Raw genomic sequence first — 22043 nt, forward strand, 5'->3', positions numbered from 1 at the left:
GAGTCCGGAGAAGCGTAAGCGCATTTACGCCCGGGGAGGGGGTCAGATGCCCACTGACCCACAGCCCCCCCCCCTCCTCACCAGTCCTGTGTTGCCCCAGCAAACACAGACGCTGAGAAAGAGCCAGACATATCCAAGAGATAAAACTTTATGAAGGGACCTGGCATTGACCAAGACGCCGCCGTGCATATGTCCTCCACACTCACACCGTTGAATAAAGCTGTCGACGCAGCCACAGCTCGTGTGGAGTGCGCACGGACCCCCCGTGGGACAGCCTCTCCCTGCCTGCTCGTAGGCGTGTGCAATGCCTCCGCAAAGCCAGCCTGCCAGGCGTTTCTTGGACAGAGCTTTTCCAGTCACCCCGCCCCCGAAGCACACAAACAGCTGTTCAGTGCGTCTCAGGGTAGTTGTGTGCTCTACATAACATGCTAACGCGCACACCGGGCAGAGGAGGTGTAATTTAGCTTCCCTGGCCCCACCATGGGGTGGAAGACTAAATCCCCCCAACTGAATAGCCCTGGACCTGAACGCACTCCTTAGGCTCTTGGGCACAAAGGAGGGGTTCGGTCTGAGTGTCGCCCCGCCCCGGTCACCCCGAATCAGTAAACAGCTCGGGTGCACCGACAGAGCGGTTAACTCGGACACTCTTTTGGCTGACGTTAAGGCAAGTAGCAACGCTGTCTTCCACGGCAGTGCTTTCAGGGAGGAGAGCTCTAGAGGCTCAAATGGCTCTGTGACCAGAGCCTCGAGCACCAGCGGCAGGTCCCACTGCGGGGTGGAGGCGCACACTACTGGGCGCAGCCTCCTGACCCCCTGTAAAAACTGCAACATCAGTGGATGAGAAAAGGCTGACCTGCCGTTGAATCCCTCATAACAGGACGAGATGGTTGCTGCATACACTTTACAGTAGAATGAGCAAGTCCTCTGTCCACCAATAACTGCGAAAAGGAAAAAATAGAGCCCAACTCACAATATAGGGGCTCCATTTTCCGCTCCTCAAACCATCGCTGGAATCCCAGCCACTTCGGCCTGTAACAGGCTGTGGTGGATCCTGCTCTAGCTGCCTGGATAGACTGAATAACACTGTCAGACAATCCACCCTGTCTCAGCATGTCCCTCTCAGGAGCCAAGCCTGGAGAGGACGGCCCAGAGTGGGTAACGCCCCGATTGCACCTGCCTCTTGAGACATCGCCCCCCAGAACTGGGGAAAGGCGTATAGCAGCTTCCTTGGCCATGGCCCGTGTGCAAACGCGTCCACCCCTACAGGCGGGTCATCGCTCAGGGCCATGGAGAACCACAGGGCACAGTGGCTGTTGCGCCGGCTGGCGAACAGATCCACTTCTGCTCTCCCGAACTGGGCCCAGATCTGCTTCACCACCTCTGGGTGAAGCGTCCATTCGCCTGGCAGGGGGCCGCCCCTCAACATGAGGTCGGCCCCCCTGTTCTCCAGTCCAGGGATATGGAGGGCTCTCAGAGATAACACCACCTCTGAAGCCCATAACCACAGCCTCTCTGCTGTGGCCAACAAGGTGGCGGTGGCGGACTCTGCCTTGCCTGTTGATATAAGCCACTGTGGTGCTGTTGTCGCTCCTGACCAATACATGTCTCCCTTGAATTAGGGGCATGAAATGCTGGAGGACTAACACTACCGCCCGTAGCTCTAGGAGGTTGCTGTGTCGTGTTTCTGTTAGAGACCAGCGCCCACCTATAGCCCTCTTCAGAAAGGTCCCTCCCCATCCTGTTCCCGTGAACACTGTGATGTAGGAGGTTACCAGTGGAGACCCCCTCCGGAGGCGCCCGGGAGACCCCCAGAACCGGAGGTTGCCCTCCACTGAGGGGGGGATGGTCACCAGCCGCCGTTTGTGCCTCTTGGGATCCAAACGCAGGCTGGAGAACCACCTCTGCAGGCGGCGCATATGCAGTAACCCCTGCGGGACCACAATGTGAGCAGCCGTCATGAAACTCAAAGTCTGCATGACAGTTAAAGCTGTCACTGTTGCCCCCTGTCGCAGCCTGTGAACCGCCCGGAGAAGGGACGCACTGCTGCTCCCTGACAGGGTGGCGCGTAGGGCTGTAGCGATACACTAATCTCACGATACGATACGATACACGATATTCAGCTCACAATACGATATATATCACGATATTCAGTCAACGATACGATTTGATACGATTCGATATAATTCGATACACTTATATCATTTTCTGAAAGATTTTAAAGGGACAGTGTGATTTTGGTGACATCTTGTGAGTGTTCCATTGACTTGGATTGAATTAATTCAACTGAAAACTGAAAGCATCAATTATACAATATATGGCTCTGACAGAGAGTCTACAGCTTGCAAATGCTGGACAAAATGAATCAAAAGATGTGGTGAGAAAATTTGTTTCATTTATTGAAACAGTGCAAACTGTAGCTTACAAGCCTTTGAAACGTAAGTAGGCCTACATAAAGTGCAGTATCACAATGGACAATGGAGAATTAAAAGGTGCAGCAGGTGGCGGAACACGGGGGATTTGAATGGGACTTGTTAGAAATTAAAATCAATGTTTTGATGGCATAAAGTACCTTAAACATACCGTCAGTTTAAATGCTGTTTTATACTGAAAAACCAGAAGTTCTTGTGCACAACAAGTTGTTAAGCTTTTATTCTGAAAATCCTTCATCTCCGGTTAGCATATAGCATGTGGCTAATATACCATTTACTATAGAGGTGAATTTAGTAGCGATATGACACGGAGTGTTGCACACCGAAACCTACTGATTTCAACACTACAACTATAGACGTCGAGATATTATTATTGCTGAATATTAAATGAAGGTACAGTTTATTTGAATACGTTTGTTTACAGACGTGGGTAGCATGAAACAACATCCGGAACTACCGGAAATTATATGTATGTATTTTTGGAGTATTGATTACAGCGTTTAAAATGTATTAAATGAAAAGTCATGAAAGAGTTAAGGAGGAGAAAATGCGTGTTTAGTTATATATTTAATGTACAATGTCTGAATCCTCTGTTATGCTCAACAACAAACATTGGAGACGTGGAGGGCCGGCCCCCAGCAGCGCCAACCGGCCCACAGGGAGGAGCCAGCAGAGGATATTTAACAGCTGGAAAGGTGGAGCTCGCTCTCTTCCCTTCGCTCACGAGAGCCAGAACACAGCTGTTTTTCTGACTGAACCATCTTCTGCATGTAACATTACCGCGCTTTTTATTAATTAAAGTATGCATTTGAACCTTCTCAGAGACTCAATTAGTCTCCTTTTTAAAGCTTCTCTCCTGGACGCGAAAATAACGAACACAGTTATCAGACTTAATGTATCGATACCCGCGGCTGAAATATCGATACTTTCTCGGAAAACTAAATATCGATATATATCGCAGGATCGATTAAATTGCACAGCCCTAGTGGCGCGTAGCCGCCTGTATCGAACACCACTCCCAACTACAGCGCCTGTTGGTGAGGTATGGGGGTGCTCTTTTTTCAATTGATCGCAAAGCCTAATTTAGTTAGGTGTGTGTGATCAATTCTGCTGTGCAAAGCATTGCCTGTTCCCTGGACCCGGCCATGACTATGAGGTCGTCTGGGTAAAAGAAAAACTCTCATGCCGTGGGCGCGCAGCGGTTGAAGCACAGTGGCCACATATTTACTGAACGTGCGTGGGGATAGGGAGTAGCCGAACGGTACTCTGTTGTACTCATAGGCTATCCCCTGGAAGGCAAAACGCAGACACTTTCTGTGCTCCGGAGCAATTTCCACATGAAAGTATGCGTCTTTCAGGTCGATGGTGGTCAAGCAATCGCCCGGTTTGCACTAGCCCCATTAACTGTTTTTATAGTTAACAGTGAATTTTCTGCAGGCAATGTAGCGATTCGGGCTGCTGCGATCTAGAATAGATCTGAAGTACATGGAATAAAGACCATTTTCTCTGTGCTGAGGGTGCACCAAGCGGCAAACTGTGGGGTAGAGCCGGGACGCCAATATGGAAGTGCCACACACTGCAGTTCATATATTGGCCGATAGGCGATGGCTGCAGAAAGGAGCAATTTCCATAGACCCCCATGTTAAAATGCCCAATTTTACAGCAGAAAAAAACCTGTTTCTACCCCTGGCTCCATACATTTTATTATCGATATAGTTAGATTCCACCTTCATGATTATGAATCTGTGAGTGAATTGTTTTCTAATGCGACCCTTTTATTTATATTAGGTCTTAAAGTTTGTGCATAAATTAAGGCGTGGTCAACATTGAGTGACGGCTCTGTCAAGTGACTGCTGCTGCTAGCTTCTTGTCTCTCTGCTACCTGCTCCTTGAAGGTTCTTTGCTCTTAGGCTTGGCTCTTGGCGGTGGCAACACTGGACTGTGACTGGACGAGATATGGCAGAGGGAAGTGACGAGGCAGGAAGCGAGTTAGGAGACATGGACGTAGGAGGCGGGAGTTCTGAAAATGGAAAATGGGATATAGTGAGGAGAAAGAAATGTAAAAAGGGAGGAAATACTCATTCGGATGAGAGCAATAGTGAGGATGAATGGAGAGAAAGAGTAGTCGGAAATAGGCAACAGGAGTTCATGGTGGTTGTGAAACTTGCGCAAGAGGGAGCTTCGTTCGGCGTGTGGAACCCTATACGGTTAACTAAATCCATCAGTAAAGACATCGGGGAGGTAATGAGTGCTAAAGTATTGAGGAATGGATCAATGTTGATCAAATGTAGGGATAGAGAGCAACGGTGGAGAGCAATAAAGATGAGTACCGTGGAGGGTAAGAAAGTGGAATGTTCACTGTTCAGTGGTAAAAAGCTAGTCAGGGGAGTTGTGACAGGAATCCCCGTCAGAATATCAGCTGATGATGTGAAAGGGAATATAACAAATGCAAAAATAAGTGATGTCAAACGCATGAAAGCAAACCGCAATGGGATTAAAGAAGATAGTCTTTCGGTTTTGATCACCTTTGATGAAAAAAGGCTTCCGGAAAAGATACTTATTGGATATATGTGTTATGATGTGAGACCGTATGTTCCACCACCGCTAAGATGTTTTAAATGTCAGAGATTTGGACATGTGGCGGCAGTGTGCAAGGGAAAACAAAGGTGTGGCAGATGTGGTGGAGATCATGAATACGGAAAATGTGAAGAAGGGGCAAAGCTGAAATGTTGCAATTGCGGAGGGGAGCATAGTTCAGCGTACCGGGGATGTGAGGTTAGCAAGAAAGCAGAAGAGGTGCAGCGAGTCAGGGTGACGCAGGGAGTTAGCTATGCAGAGGCAGCAAAGACAGTTTCAGGAGGAACGCAGGTTAAAATGGGAAACAACAATAAGAGCAAAGAAACAGGAAAAGTCCACAACTGTGTTAAGTTGAAGGAGGACACTCTGATAGTAAGTAAAAGAGAGTTTGTACTGTTTATGGCAGAGATTATCAACTGTTCAGCACAGACTACAAGCGGGAATGAAAGAATCAAAATAATTGTCAAATCAGCTGAAAAGTACCTTGATGTGAAAGGGATGCACTGGGAAAATGTGAAAGATATCCTATATGATGACGTCCAACAACCTCAGACATGGACTGGATCATCCTGGTGGTGGTAATTGTACTGCAGTGGAATGCTAGAAGTTTAATTGCAAATGGACAAGAGTTCAAAAAATATATTGACAACCTGGGAGAGAAACCTAATGTTCTTTGTATTCAGGAAACATGGCTGAAACCACAACTGGATTTTATTGTGAAGGGATATACTGCAGTTAGACGAGATAGGGACTCTGGCAGAGGGGGAGGAGTTGCAACATTCATACAGAGTGGGATAAGTTACAAAGTTATGCATGTAAGTACAGATCATGAAGCAATAGTTATAAGGGTATGGAATGATAGAGGACCTATAGATATAGTAAATTATTATAATCCATGTGGGAAATTAGATCAAAGTATATTAGAGGATGCTGGGTGGGGGTTCACTGCAAGACAAAGTAATATGGTGTGGGGATTTTAATTCACATAGCTCACTATGGGGAAGCAGTAGCACAGATGCAAATGGTGCAGTAGTTGAGGAATTTATAGATGACCACGGGCAAGTGTGCATTAACATTGGAGAAGGAAAACGATATAATTGCACAAAGAATATAGAAACAGTACTCGATCTGACATTTGTATCTAGTGCAATAGCAGGTATAAGTACATGGAATGTGGTAAAGCATACTACAGTGGGCAGCGATCATTATCCGGTAATGATTAAAGTTGGGACCAACATAAGGTTTGAAAAGGTAAAGAAAATTCCTAGATGAAAATTGGGAAAGGCTAATTGGGATGCCTTCCAAGTTGTAAGTACGAATAGATGTAAAACACTTCAAGAGGAAAAGGATGATGATATAAATAAATTCAATGATGAGCTGGTTAAGGTTATCATTCATTCAGCTAAAGAAACAATTCCGGAAATTGCAGGAGTTAGGCGCACCAAGAGTGTACCCTGGTGGAATGGTGAATGTAGCAAATCCATTAAAGACAGAAATAAAGCATTCAGGCAACTCAAAAAACTCCATTCTCAGGAATCTTTGAATCAGTATAAAAGGGCCCAGGCTATAGTGAGGAGAACAATAAGAACGCAAAAACGCACTTTTTGGAGGCAATATTGCAATAGTATTGGAAGAGAAGTACAGCTTGCAGATGTTTGGGGCATGATTAGGAGAATGGGGGGAATTCGAAGAAATTATGAGTTGCCAGTTTTGAGCAGAGGGGACATAATGGCTGTCACAAACTTAGGAAAGGCGGAACTTCTAGCTCAAACATTTAGGAAAGTTCATAGTTCGGATAACCTTACAGAGGAAGCCAGGCAGTGCAGACATAATACACTAATGGAAAACCCTAGAATATTGGATAGAGTAGAAGCGTTAGGGGATCAGTTGGACCTGCATTTTAGTATGTTTGAGTTGAGAAGAGCAATTATTAGTGCTCGTCAAACCACTCCTGGGAAAGATGGTGTTTGTTATAAAATGTTGGAACACATGACAGATAACACTCTAGTCATTGTGTTAAGGTTGTTTAATAGGGTGTGGGATTCTGGCCAACTTCCTTAAGTGTGGAAACAAGCGATAATAGTGCCCATCCTAAAGTCAGGGAAAGACCCTTCAGATCCATCTAGCTTCAGGCCTATTGCTCTGACATCTCATTTATGCAAAATCATGGAGAGAATGGTTACAGAAAGGTTAACATATATCTTAGAAAGTATAGCTCTGTTGTCCCCATATCAAAGTGGGTTCCGTAGGGGTCGGAATACAATGGATTCTATATTGTGCTTAGAATCAGACATCAGGAAAGCACAGACCAATAAGGAAGTAGTGATTGCAGTCTTCTTTGATATTGAAAAGGCTTATGACATGCTCTGGAAGGAAGGACTACTAATCAAGTTAAAATCATTGGGAATTGGTGGTAAAGCATATCATTGGGTTATGAATTCTTTACTGGACAGAAAAATACAAGTAAGAGTAGGTGCAGAATATTCAAGTGTTTATGCTGTGGAAAATGGTACTCCACAAGGTAGTGTATGTAGTCCGTTGCTGTTCAATATAATGATACATGACATCTTTAATCAAGTTCATCCAAGTGTGGGGAAATCTTTGTATGCAGATGATGGGGCTTTGTGGGCAAAAGGCCGCAATGTAGCACATGTTGGAAAGAAAATACAAGCTGCAATAGTTGAAGTGGAGAAATGGAAAAATAAATGGGGATTCAAACTGTCAGTAGCTAAGACGCAGGTCATTTGTTTTACAAAACGGCATAACATTGCTCCTATATCGTTAAAATGGTATGAGCAACCTCTTGAACATGTTAATACAATAATATTTCTTAGTGTTTGGTTTGACGGAAAGCTAACATGGAGCAATCATATAGGAAAAGTTCAAAATAAATGTAAAAAGGTCAACAATGTACTTCGGTGTTTGGCGGGACAGGAGTGGGGAGCGAGTAGGTCATCACTTCTGAATACATATTGGGCACTCATGAGACCTGTATTCGATTATGGGTGTATAGCGTTCATGGCAGCAGCAGAATCAAACCTTAAAAAGCTGGATGTCCTACAAGCTCAGGCCCTGAGAACATGTAGTGGAGCTTTTAAAACATCTCCAGTATCAGCAATACAGGTGGAAATGGGAGAAATGCCTTTAAGGATAAGAAGAGTGAAGTTAATGTTGGCATACTGGGTAAACCTTCAGGGGCATAGTGATAGTCATCCTGCAAAAAGTATCTTGAAAGACTGCTGGGAGCACAATGAGTCACATTTAACAAGTTTTGGATGGATTGGCGATGTTAAAGAAGCAAGTATAGGTTTGAATCAAATACAGTATTGCCCCACAGCTCCAATCTCATCCATTCCACCCTGGTTGTTCCCATTGCCAAGTGTAGACCTCAATATACGAGAGGAGTTAAAGGAAAATAAAGAACTACCAGTATGGCGCATAGTCCAGAATTATTTTGCAAGATATCACTCAGACTCAACAATCATATTTACAGATGGTTCCAAAGATCCAGAGACAGGGCGTGCAGGGGCAGCAGTGTATATCCCAGTGTCATGTCCAAGAAACTTATAGTGAAAGTTTATTCTTTATGTTAGTTTTGTCATGTCCCTTTGTCCTGTGCTTTATGTTTATTCCCTTAATTAATTCTCCCTCCCATTTCAGGCCTCCACGCTCCCCGCCCCCTTCTGTCTCCTGCGTCCTTGATTGTTTTCCCCGCCCTGATTGTTTCCAGCTGTGTCCCCTTTACCTGTGTATATATTGTGTTAGCTCCCTCCTGTTCATTGTCAGTTTGTTGTCTCTCTATGACCTACGTTCCTGCTTACCTCACGGACATCTCACGGATCTATGTTATTGATCACTGTTCTAGTTTTCCTCGAAAGAGTGTTTTTGTTTTCCTTGTTTTCATTACTGTGTAAATCCCAGTAAAGTCTTTTATTTTGAAACACTATCCGAGTCTGAGTTTGAGTCGTGCAATTGAGTTCATGCCTCAGAGTTCACTCCTTGACACCCAGTGAGTAATACACATATAAAGAAAAGGGTAACAGACCATGTGTCAGTATACACCACAGAGTTGTTGGCATTGGTGTTGTCATTGTAATGGATAGAGGAGAAATAAATACATAATAGTATAATTGCATCTGACAGCTTTTCAGCATTATCAAGTATACGATCAGGCAGATCTTCATCTAGAATGGACATAATAAATGAAATATTTCTAATTTTATATAAAATGCTAAACAAAGGCATAGCAACTCGTTTCATCTGGGTTCCTGCTCATGTTGGTGTGGAGGGTAATGAACAGGTGGATATTCTGGCCAAACAAACACTCAGAATTATGAACATAGACATAGAAGTTCCACTCAGCAAAGCGGAGGTTAAAACATTCATACAGAAATATGCACAAACAACATGGCAAGAACATTGGGATCTTAGTGATACAGGAAGATATCTTTATAAAATTCAAAGGTATGTGGGGGATGGAAGGAAGGTAGGGTTTAAAAGAAGGGAGGAAAATGTCATTTCTCGGATGAGAATAGGTCATACAGGTCTCAATCATACATTAAGTATAATAGGAAAGCATCCAACCGGAAAGTGTATACACTGCAGCCAGCCAGAAACTGTTGAGCATGCTTTACTGCTTTGCAGGAAATATAGTACTCAGAGAAATGTGCTTTTCCAGACACTCAAGAAAGCAAAATTCCATGACTTGTCGCTATCAGGGCTGTTAGGGAAAACATCAGGCAATATATATTGTGAGATTATTACGTTTCTAAGATAAATTGGTCAATTTAAAATAATCTAGAGTTTTGGTTCTTTGTTTTGTTTTTTGTTTATTGTTTTCTGCATAGTCTCTTGTCCACACTCCAGTCCAGTTGGTGGCGGTAATGCACCTAAAAGTTGGTTTGCCAACCGCCAATAAACACTAAAGAAGAAGAAGAAGAAAACGAGAGAAGAAGAGGATGAACCTTTAAAGTTCTTTGCAATCCGCCAAAAACCGAGAGGAGAAGGAGAAAAGAAGAGCTGAGTGGATTAAACACATGCAGAGGTTTCATTAAGTGTATTTACACCTCTTAGCTTACAGTTAATCACGAACTATCTTTAAATAAAGGCTAACACAGCTACAGTCTGAAAGCTACAGTTATTATTCCAGTTCGGCTCTGGGGGAGTAACAGTTGATTTGTAATGCTCAGCTGACTTTATGTTAGTTATTTATTACACCAGTTGTCTTTAAGACGGTTTGAGTTGTTGTGTTGGTGCTCTTTACCATAGATATGGTTTTAAATGTATGCTAACTAGCTTATTAGCATCGCCATTCACCGCGACGTAGCATTTTTCCTATTGAAATGAATGGGGTTCTTCAGTTAGCAGCTAACGCTAAACTAAGCGACGGTTTAGCTCATTAGATAAATAGATATACTTTATTTAAATAATGATTTATATTAAACTGAGAAATGAATGTGTCACAGCAGAAGTATTTTCAGGCATTACACGAGTTAAACATATTTAAAAGATGCAATAATAAAAATGAAGCATTAGCAGCAAGTATACACACAGGACACATATCACTAGAGTATCTAAAGAATACACAATATACAGAAAATACTGTATACATGGAGTACATTAAACAGTCTCACTAGCTAATGTTTGCTTTCTGTGTTAACTTAGTGATAGTTCACACGGATAGCGCTATAACTGTGGTTCAAACAACCATTAATGTCACTTTCTATGTGAATAAAGTCATTTTAATGAAATAAAAGTGAACAAACTGTGAGCTGTAAATTAGAATGTAAGTTGCTACACAGATTATGATGAATTATATCTAAATATTTGTATTATATTAATAATAATTGACACAGAAAACCAACTTTTATCGTAATGGTTAAAGTAATTTGAATGTAACGTTAATAACTATCTGACCTTTCTATCATCTTCTCCTCTGCTTAGCATCACATTGACTAAATGGATCAATTTGGAACATGTTTACGTCACAGCAGCATAGATAAGACAAGGCACTGCACATGATGTGATAAAACACTACATATAAGCATCTAGAAATAGAACATATCATTGAATAAACTCTTTGAATTCCTCCTCTTCACTCCTGACAGTTTATGATGAATTATATCTAAATATTTGTATTATATTAATAATGAAGCAGCTCTGTGGTCTTCATCAGGACATCTGATGAGCAGCATGGAGGCGAAGAAAGAGACCCCTGGAGCTCAGGTCAGTGTGCACTTCATCACAATATATTCCTAATTCCAGCATTTCCGCCAGGCGGGCGTCTTGCCTTATTTGACGCCCTTATTCAGCTCGGAACGCCCTATACAGACATAAATAAAGCAGTGACTGTATTCGCCATGACACAGACAGTCTGTGGTTTGTACTTGTTTAACTTCTGTCTAGTTTCTGAACAGATATGAGGAGCTGTGAGCTCTGAGGGCTAACAGCTAACGGCTGATGTTGTTTTGTGGTTCACATTGTCACTACCCGATCTGCAGCCCTGCCCTATCTGCAGTGCGCATGTACGGGATGGTCCGCCATATTTGACAACTCCATACGGCAACTCTAATAGGACATTTGACATCTAGACGACTGCCCGATTTGCATCGTGCATGCGCGAGTCAATAAACGTCTCAAATATCTTTATTAAAATATTTTTTAATTGAAATAAATGAGGACTTCACAGTTAATGTAATTAGATATAAATATGAATGCCATACATATTGCATACATGCACAGTCAATATTTCTTTCAGTATGTATGATAGCTGTCCTAACAGAAGTTACATCCATTTCTCACTTATTCTGACAATGTACTTAACCCAATAAAATGAACCCAATAAAAGGAGTTGTTCAATAATAGTGAAGTCACGTTGTAATAACAATAACTCGTCTCTCTCGTTTCAGATTAATATTGTCGGGTTTTTTGAGTGTTCTTTTCTTCTGCTATGCCAAACGCCACTGTGTCAAATGTCCTATTAGAGTTGCCGTATGGAGTTGTCAATATGGCGGACCATCTCGCACATGCGCACTGCAGATAGGGCAGGGCTGCAGATCGGGTAGTCACACACATTAAAGATCACGTCACGGCTCCGGCTCCGCGGTTGCAAAGGCAGGGTTTCCCACACATAGACTATACTTGGGCCTGCCGCCCAATATATTTCGTGACCCATTTAGGTTTTTTTTTATTTATTTTTATTAAAAAAATTGGATTTGTCCGTTACCACGACGCCATCTGCGATTGATTAACTTGTGGACAATGCTTCCTGCTCTGATCTCGCTCATTCTGGCCTGTTAAGTGCCTGCCTCACACAGGGTGACTGGCTGTCCACATGATGTGGCCTGCCGACATGGCACATGTCATACAGATCATAAATCAAAGCCCTTGATTGGTCCTCTGTGGTCATTCAAGCTCAGGATACCTCAGCTCAGGTGAGGTAAAGGACTCTCTGAGTGTTTAGATAGTTAACTTAGTCTAAGTTTCTCAGTGGGTTTCAAACGGTGTGGTCACCATTTATGTAAACACATATTTCCATTTGAGAGGGTAGTGATTGGTCTAATGCAGGGGTTCCCAAACTTTTTCAGCATGAGATCCAAAACAGAAATGTTGTGGTCCCTAAGGGACCCAAGCACAAAAAATGTCATGATTTTCCAAAATATTTACAGTTATGAACAAAGAATGCAACACACCATGAATTTAAAATGAAAATATTTATTTAATTATAAAAGTGCAGCAATTAGGTTTCTCACCATAACAACCTTCCCTTTGAGCTTGCCCAGAAAAAAATAAGGATCAAAGCAGAAAGACGAAACATGGGAAGTGCAGTCAAGTATATACGTACAAATTTAAATTATACAATTATCAAAAGTGCAATATTAAGTTTGTCACTAGCTCAAAAACTATGTACACACATTTTAAACTATTTTAAATGAACAAAGAACAAACATGTTGTAAACAGAAAGGACAAAACACTAACTAAGGAGTGCAGTATACAGTACATCACAGGTGAAAACCCACATATAAATTATCAGAAGTGCAACATTAAGTTTGTCACTAGATTCAAAAACTATGTACACACGTTTTTTAAACAACTTTTCAATGAACAGAGCTGTTGTAAAACACTCTGAGAGACAAAGAAACTCCAACACTTGGCAACTGATTAAACTTTTTTTTTTGTGGAGGCTTGATGGATGCCCTCAGTGCCCCTCTGTTCCCTTTGAATGCCTGCAAAGAACAGAGAAGATATCATCATTAACATTGCTGGGTTATTGGGTGATTTTTAACACCAGCGGCGTACGCTGTATACCCAATGTGGACCTGGCAACCGCATTTATAGCGCATTACATTAGTTACTTGTTAGACGCTTTATCCAAAGCGACTTATACTGTGAGGAATCCCCACAGAGGGATTTTGACAGGGTTTGTTGCACAAAAGATCCAAGCGCGCACAGAAGAAATCTGAGAGCAGACATTTCACGAGCGCACAGAAACAGCCTGAGTGCGAGAAGGTTTTAAGCTGGAACACAGGAAATCTGGAATGCAGCAATATATCTGAGTGCAAGCTTACAGTTAGAGCAGAAGCAGAGCAGATGCTACTAAGCGCAAGCAGGCACTATTTGAGTGGCGAGGACAGGGTTTTGAGGGAAAGAAATACATATTCTGACCGTGAAATCAATAAAGTATGCTCTCAAATTTAAAAGACCACGCTCTTGAATAATAGGGAATAACCCCCATATGTAATTCCTATGTGCATCACACTGCAGCAGTCACGTCCGTGCGGCTGATACTTCTCTTTCCTTCTCATACTGCCTGTCACTTTCCCTCTAATCTTCCTGTGGTTATTGTTTCTCTGTTTTTTTCCCGGCCGTTTTAAAAACATTTCAGGCAAGTAAAAGTTGAAACACCGCTCTGTGCCGCTGCAGAATGTAGTGGACTCGCGGTCCGCTCCGGGGCTCAGTCTGCATTTCATCCAACGAAACATTAACGAAACAATTTCACAACAGACCCTGACAAGCTCACAAAACACACAAAACAAATGATTAAATGAGTGACTTACTTTTCCGCCGTCAAAACACTGCTTCTTGAAAGACTCTTCGTTGCAGATGAAAAAATCCTTCGATGTGTCCCGATGCAGAGGATGTTTTGTTTGGAGATGTCGGTCCAATTTATTCATTTTCAAGCTTCGTTACTGAGCACCTCTCCACATAAAACACACTGAGGCCGCTCCTCTCCATTTCTAACAGCTTTTGTGAAGCCAACGTTTAAAAACTCCTCTTTGTATCGTCTTTTTGCCATCGTGTACGATCGGGATTAATCAACAGACAATCAACAGACGGCGCGAAAACTTTCGCGGGGGACGCGTCACAGCTGATACAAAATACAATCTTTTATTTTTAGTTTATTTGTATTTAGAAAATTAAATCATTCAATATACAATGCTATATTGCATAATTTCATTTTCAAAATAAAAAAACTATAAAAAAAAATGTATTTGCAACGCAGCCATCAGCTCTGATGCTGTGTGTGTGTGTAGCAATGCATTTAACTGGCGACCCAATCAAAAACGGCTCCTGAGTTTGAGAAAGGCTGGTCTAATGGATAGTGAGGTGGGCTGAAGATCAGAAGGCTGTGAGTTCAAATCCCGCCAGGAACACCACCACCAGTGTGCCCTTGAGTAAGGCACTTAGCCCTTAGTTACTCCAGGGAGAATGTCCCTGTAATCGGTCAATTATAAGTCGCTTTGGATAAAAGCGTCAGCTAAATGTAATGTAATGTAATGTCTAAATGAAATGTAATGTGATCAGTAAAATATGCATGAATAAATAAATAAAAAGTTAACTAGGTGAAAAAAGGTAAGATACACTTTAAAACTTGTTGAGAGAAAACTAGTCTTTGCTGCTGCCTCAAAGAGGAGCAGGGGGGAGAGGATGGAGAGGGGGGGAGAGGAGGGAGACAGGAGAGGCTGATTCAGGAGCACAGACACACTCACAACTACAAATGAAACCAAAAATAAATAAACAAGTTTCAGTGTATTTTTCATATTGGAAATGGTATGTTATGGCCATGATTTTATGATTATTGAAATGTAAACAGTTCTGTTTAATATAGGTGTTTCCATAGATCTAGTGTCTTTATTTTATTTAACTCCAAAATAAAAAATGAAATCTTACCTACCGGGGGGGGCAATGCCCCTGGACCCCCCTAGAGGATTTGAGGTCGACCCCCACTAAAAATCACATGATAGGTTCCTAAATACATTTATAAATACATTAATTTTTTTAAATAGTAATCCATTTCCATATGGTCATGTTTGGGTAGTAGATTTAAACTATAGGGCTATCATTATGGGGCCCTGCCTGTACCTGTTCGCTCTGCCATGCGCGTGAAGGGTCTGCTAACAAGCGAACAACAGAAAGGTTAATGTTGTTGCACCTCACCCCCCCCCCCCCCCCCCCCGCTACCACCACCCCCCCAAGTATATTTCAGATATGTGAGAAACACTGGCAGTTAATGGACCAGCACCAGAGGCGTTCCCATACGCACAGGAGTTGGAGCTGTTCTTCATGAAAAAGGATGAAGTGCTTTGACAAACAGTGCCATCTTTGCGCAAAAATGATTATACAGGAATGAAAAGTCAATAAAACATGTTGTTAAAACTTTTTTTTTTTTTTTAAAGTAGAACAGAACAAGTTTTAATTATTGTATTGAACAATTATTTGTTTCATTGAGAACGAAAACAGGAATGTTGAGTTAAAATGTTGCTAACCCCCCCAACCCCACTAATTAAAAAATGAACAAAAAATGGCACCCCCATCCAAAGATCCCACAAAGTCCCATTCAAAATGTTAAATGAAAAGAGCCCTTCTCCCTCCACAAAGTCCCATTAAACATGCAAATCTCCTTCAAGCGATCCTCTGCATTTTGACTAAACCCTTTCAGTCAACGGGCTCTTCCTGGGCCTCATCAACATCACACTCCGAGTCTTCCTCTGCAGTGTCACTGTCCAGCCTTGTTGAGGATGGCTCTGTGTCCAGCTCAAAGAGGCCTTAGGTTTGCCGAATGCCAACCAGTTTTTCCACTCTCACATTTGTGAGCCTGTTGCGAACCTTTGTGTGGTCTCAATAGCCATGCAGTAAGCAGTGTGCTATGGCATGGATATTCAAGTGTACTTGAATGGCATCTGTTTGTTGCAGTCAAGATTATGCTAAAATATACTTTCTCCAACTATGTTTAACTGGGGCGCAGACAATAAACAGTGTTACTGTTTATTTTTAAATAATAAATCAGTAAAAGACAGTGGTTATGAAACTAGAGTTTTATTTTCAACATTAACAAACAATGGAGAGTGGGGCTCTGAAATCATACAACAGGTAATAGTGTGTGTGTGTGTGTGTGTGTGTGTGTGGTGTGTTGTGTGTGTGTGTGTGTGTGTGTGTGTGTGTGTGTGTGTGTGTGTGTGTGTGTGTGTGTGTGTCGTAACAGCCTGCGGTCGCTCGTTAGCTGTTCTAATGAAGGTAAACACAAGTGAAGGCACAGCTCTTTGCAGCCCTAAGTCTCAAGTCATGAATACCAAGTCAAAGTCAAGTTGAGTCTTTTATCAATGCTAGTCAAGCAAGTCTCAAGTCCAAAAATAGACTAGTCAAGTCATGTGACTCGAGTCAAGTCAGTTGACTCGAGTCAAGTCATGTGACTCGAGTCAAGTCATGTGACTCGAGTCCCCACCTCTGGTATATACTTTGGTTAGAATATTGCTGTATTACTGTATCAAATATAATAAACACAAAACAGTTGATAAGTAGTATTTTGTTAACTCAAGGTTTATATTAAAGGGGACCTATCATGCAAAATGCACTTTCGTACGTCTTTTATACATGAATATGTGTCCCCCGGTGTTCCAGGGACTCACCAAGTGTCAGAAAACACAACCCTCTCTATTTCCTCCATACCCAAATCTCTAAAAAAGGGGCTGCAAACGGATCTGATACAGACTGATCCATATTTGAACACTTTACTGACGTCAGTAAAGTGGTGCTACGGCTATTGGTCAACTCTCCACCTATCAGGGGAATGAGAGGTTGGGCCACAGCCGGCCATGCCGCTCGAAAGCGCTGGAGACCGCTGTAGTACATATGCAAGGCCTGTAAGTGGCCGCTGTAGTCTGCCACAAAAGCAGCGAAGAAGCCTTCCCTTGCATCGGTTGCCATGGTTGCCCTTCTGTTTATTCTCCGCTGTGGCTCTTTTTTCTCCCTCCCCGAGGCAAGCGTTTGTGCCATCCTACTTAAAACAAATGAATAATGACTCTATATAATCATATGTAAGGGATAATGTGCAGCGACGCGGTCATTATGGGGAAAAGAACACCGACAAGGCTGATTCAGGAGCCCGACGCTAAGCGGAGGGATCTAGATCGGCATGAAGGCACATTATGCAATGGTGCACATTATCCCGCTTATCACACCGGCCCACATTCTCCAACAAAGTAACGACATGACTCCCAATATTAATTGAAATGCTTTTATTGATTTAAAAAAAAGTTGTATGTATTGATTAAATTGACATGCATCGCTAAGAGAAATGTCCGTTGTTACTGTTTGAACTAACGTAGCAACGGCAGGAACTGCTTCGATAGTGTTTTGAGGAGCTTTTTGATTACAGATTTGAAAACATCGTTGCTTGCTTTAAAATAGCACAATTCATGATGTCAAACCTTGGGAAGTATCTAGATATCCCTGCCCTAATGCCAAAGGAACTGCACACTGAATATGTGTCGCCGTTTGATGTCTATGTCTGGACCGCTAGCGTAAAAGGAGGGTTTTCTGCCCCATTACTTCTCTTCTTACTTCTATAAGAAATAAAACACGGTGGACGGAGATCTCTTTTTCTCCCCCTCTTCTCCCTGCTGCAGCCCAGCAGCTGATTTCAGAGCACGCTCCCCTCTCCTGCAGGGGGGCGTGGTCAGCTGCAGCTCACGAATCAGCCCCCTGCCAAAAACAGTGCTGGAAAGAGCAAATGGAGCTAAATGAGGCATGGCTAAAATGCAGGATCTTTTTGGTATTTTGAAAAAAAAACTATATTTATATACTTTATATAGTGTTTAGAGTAGGTGATGTCCTGATAATTTATTCCGGGAAATTACTCTGACCTACTAATTGACCCGTAAGTTTACTGCTTGGCTCAGATCCACCAACGTCAGCAAGATCTCACCTCTATTAACCCCCCGAAGAACCAGGTTCAAATTAACTGCCGTTTCAATTCAGACAACTCTCTTAAATCTGTTTAAGCGATCCAGAAGGATTTTGATATCAGTAATGGGGTGTGACCCTACCTAAGTGTGAGTGTGGCAGGGTGCAATCTTACCTTTGAAGCAGGAGAGGAGAGCGCAGATGTCTTTTAAGTTGTCCCTATCCAAAAGGTGGGATCAATTTATTTGAAGAAAAATAGGTCCAAACTAATACAGGGTTTTTACCTTCTCTCTTTAACACATTATAATCATACTACACAAAATGATGCTGTGATCATGTTCAAATATGAAACTTTAATTCACAGTCTTACATTTATTACCAAAAATTGTAATTTCAACTGCCCAATTCAGTTGTGATTTCTAAATCTCCCGATAAATTTAGAGGCATTTCCTCATAAATGGACCGGTGACAATAAAAAGCACATTCAAACTTTCATTTTCACCCAATCAATTCACATCAATTTCATACCTTTTTTCCGACACAGACGGCGGGAATAACATGCAAAAACCCATTCCTATCCGCATTGAATTCGGAGGAAGATTCCTCACAGGTGGCGGGTACTAATACTCACAAACACATCTCCCATCAAATCATTCCACTCAGCAAACAAAGAAATTCACACAGCATTCAACCAAGAAATTCACTCAGCATTCAACCAAGAAATTCACTCAGCATTCAACCAAGAAATTTGAGAGATATTTCCCAAGTCTGAGAGAACCTTACCGAGAGCTATTAACCCAGTTCTGAGGGCCAGAGCCCTACCGCGAGAGAGTATACCAGGGGAAACCCCCCCTCTCTCTCGCGCTCTCTCAAAAAACCCAGTCTCTTTATGCTCAAAAAACAGGATAGAAACCCCAAAAACACCTTCTCCATACCCAACCAATGAAACAACCTGGGCTTGGCCACTGATGTACAGGACTGGACATATTCTATTGGCTATGGGCATAAGACCACACCTTCCCATGTTTGTGTAAAAAAGGACATGACCCAGACATATTTCTATGGCTATGACTATAACCACCTTTGTGAGGCCCTCAATGTATTTCTCCTTAAGTCCGGAGCCCCCCTCCCTGTGTACTGCTGTGAGAGGAGAGGGAAGAAACTGCCTACTCTCTTATCACTGACACCCCATAAATAATTATAGATCTTACACTCAACTTAACAAACCACTTGGTTTATACTGTAAATATAGAACAACATAACATATGAAACATTTTCATTGTGAGTTATACAAGAATATAATTGATTATATTTGATTATAACTAACTTTCGTTTGAGGATTCAACATACTATGAAGCTCTCAACACCCTCTTTTTAAAACGCAAAGTTATCAAACAGCAACAACTAAAATTGTAAGCTTACATACATATTCAAAAACCATCAAGAAACATTCTCATTATGGGTTCATACAAGAATATGATTGATCATATATGATTTATAATTAACTTTTGTTTTAAGTATTCACTTAATACTATGAAGATCTCAACAATAGGTATGGCCCTACAATATATTGTTCGAATATAGCATGATAGGTGCACTTTAAGTGAGTTTGTATTGTGTTAACTTGTGTATTTATGCTTTTTAGATTGACTTTCTCTCTTTCTCTGTCCGTCTGTTCTAGAAACCGAAAGGAAGAGAGAGACGTCACAGCTGTCAGCAATGTGACAAATCCTTTACAGAATCTGGACATTTAAAGCGCCACCTGCGTATTCACACAGGAGAAAAACCGTACAGCTGTGAAGAGTGTGGGAAAACTTTCACTCAATCAGGTCATCTCAAATCACATCAAACATATTCATACTGGAGAAAAACCATACAGCTGTGAAGAGTGTGGGACAACTTTCAGTACATCAGATGCTCTCAAATCACATCAACGTATTCATACTGGAGAAAAACCGTACTGGTGTGAAGAGTGTGGGACAACTTTCACTACATCAAGTAATCTCAAATCACATCAACGTATTCATACTGGAGAAAAACCGTACAGCTGTGAAGAGTGTGGGACAACTTTTCAGTCAATCAAGTAATCTCAAATCACATCACCGTATTCATACTGGAGAAAAACCGTACTGGTGTGAAGATTGTGGGAAAACGTTCACTCAATCAAGTGCTCTAGAATCACATCACCGTATTCATACTGGAGAAAAACCGTACTGGTGTGAAGAGTGTGGGAAAACGTTCACTACATCAACTGCTCTCAAATCACATCACCGTATTCATACTGAGAAAAACCTTACAGCTGTGAAGAGTGTGGGACAACTTTCACTAGATCAAGTAATCTCAAAAGACATCACCGGTATTCACACAGGAGAAAAACCATAGTGGTTTTAAGAGTGTAGGAGCTGCAATTAAGCATATTTAGTTTTTTTTCACAGTTTACAATAAACAATTCCCATCTATAGAGTGGCGAAGTCACGCCCATCTACTTCGCTCCATGGGACCTTATTTCGGAAAATGGAGAGAGAAAACTTATCTTTCGATCCCGTTTGAATTGTGCCATGAGTTACACATATGATGTTTGTCAATCTTAAAAAATAATTTCCATGTCAAAAAAGTCACGGTTTGTCGTAAAACTGTTGAAATATAAGACTATGAAAAATACGCAACTACAAAGACTACTAATCCCAGAGTCGCGTAAGTGATGTCAACAATTGTTTTCCTCCACTAAAGAGATAGCTAAGATAAGATAACTTTAACAAGATGCCTGTGTGCTTAGTACCAGGTTGTTATCATACCAGCAATGGGTCTTGCTCGTTCTTTCGCTTCCCGTCTGATGAAGGACCAGGAGTGGCTGGATCAAGTTAGCTACCTAGCTAGCACGTTAGTCAGCATTACAAGCTTTGTCATTTTTATTAGCCTTAATATGAAGTAACATAAGTAACCCCAACATGTTAAACAGTAAGATAGTAGTCATATTTCGTAACCGTTTGAAGAGTACTGTCACCGGTTTGATCATTCTATAATACACAATTTAAGCCCGAGGGAGAAATGCTAATGCTAGCATTAGCATCGCCGATCTTTTCTACTTCATGCTATCTGCAGAAATGGTTGATATTAAACATTAAAAAGACACAGGCAGTTTCAGAGAGAAATCAAAGGAAGGCAGGCAGCTTTTGCATGACATTCTTCTGGACGTGTTTCATTGTGGTGATAGTGAGGGGAGTCAATCCTTTTGTTGAGACAGTAGTGACGGCCATCTTGGTGACGTGTGTTGTTCTGCGAGACCAGAGATGTAGTTCATTGAGCGTTTCACACAAACAAATGTGTTCACAGTTTTACGACAATTATTTTTTTTTGACTTACAAAATTATCTTTTAAATTGTTAAACATCATATGTGTAATTTGTGGCACAATTCAAACGGGATCGAAAGATAATCTTTGTCTCTCCATTGACTTCAATACATAATTTTTTCTAAATAAGGTCCCATGGAGCTCCACCGGAAGGGAAGGGACTTCGCCACTCTATTGGCCTTGTGTTGGGTAATCCTTTTTTCCATTACAGATCTCATCCAGACAGCGCCATCTGTTGACGTAACGTCAGAATTGACAGGCATAATGTTCACTGTTCCTTTAAGTTTCATTTTCTGGCTGTCCTTCTGCCGACAGCAGCTGTTTCCAACAGCTGACATTATTGCAGCATTAAATCCAAGCCATTGTCCGATGCAGCTTATGATTCCAATATGCAATCCAGTTTGAATGCTGCTCATACCCGGCCCGCTTTCCCAGCCTTGGCTCTCGGCCTCTCCTTTCGCCTCTTGATGAGTGCAGGTGGTGACAATCTCCAGCTGATTGTG

The 22043-nt window shown here is 42.0% G+C and overlaps 1 pseudogene; it reads left to right on the forward strand.

Moving 5' to 3' along the window:
• The first annotated feature begins 10699 nt into the window (after positions 1 to 10699).
• On the forward strand, positions 10700 to 20728 carry LOC117557024 (annotated as a pseudogene).
• The last annotated feature ends 1315 nt before the right edge of the window (positions 20729 to 22043 follow it).

The sequence above is a fragment of the Gymnodraco acuticeps genome, unplaced genomic scaffold (genome assembly GCF_902827175.1).
Source record: "Gymnodraco acuticeps unplaced genomic scaffold, fGymAcu1.1, whole genome shotgun sequence".
In the NCBI taxonomy this organism is placed as follows: Eukaryota; Metazoa; Chordata; class Actinopteri; order Perciformes; family Bathydraconidae; genus Gymnodraco; species Gymnodraco acuticeps.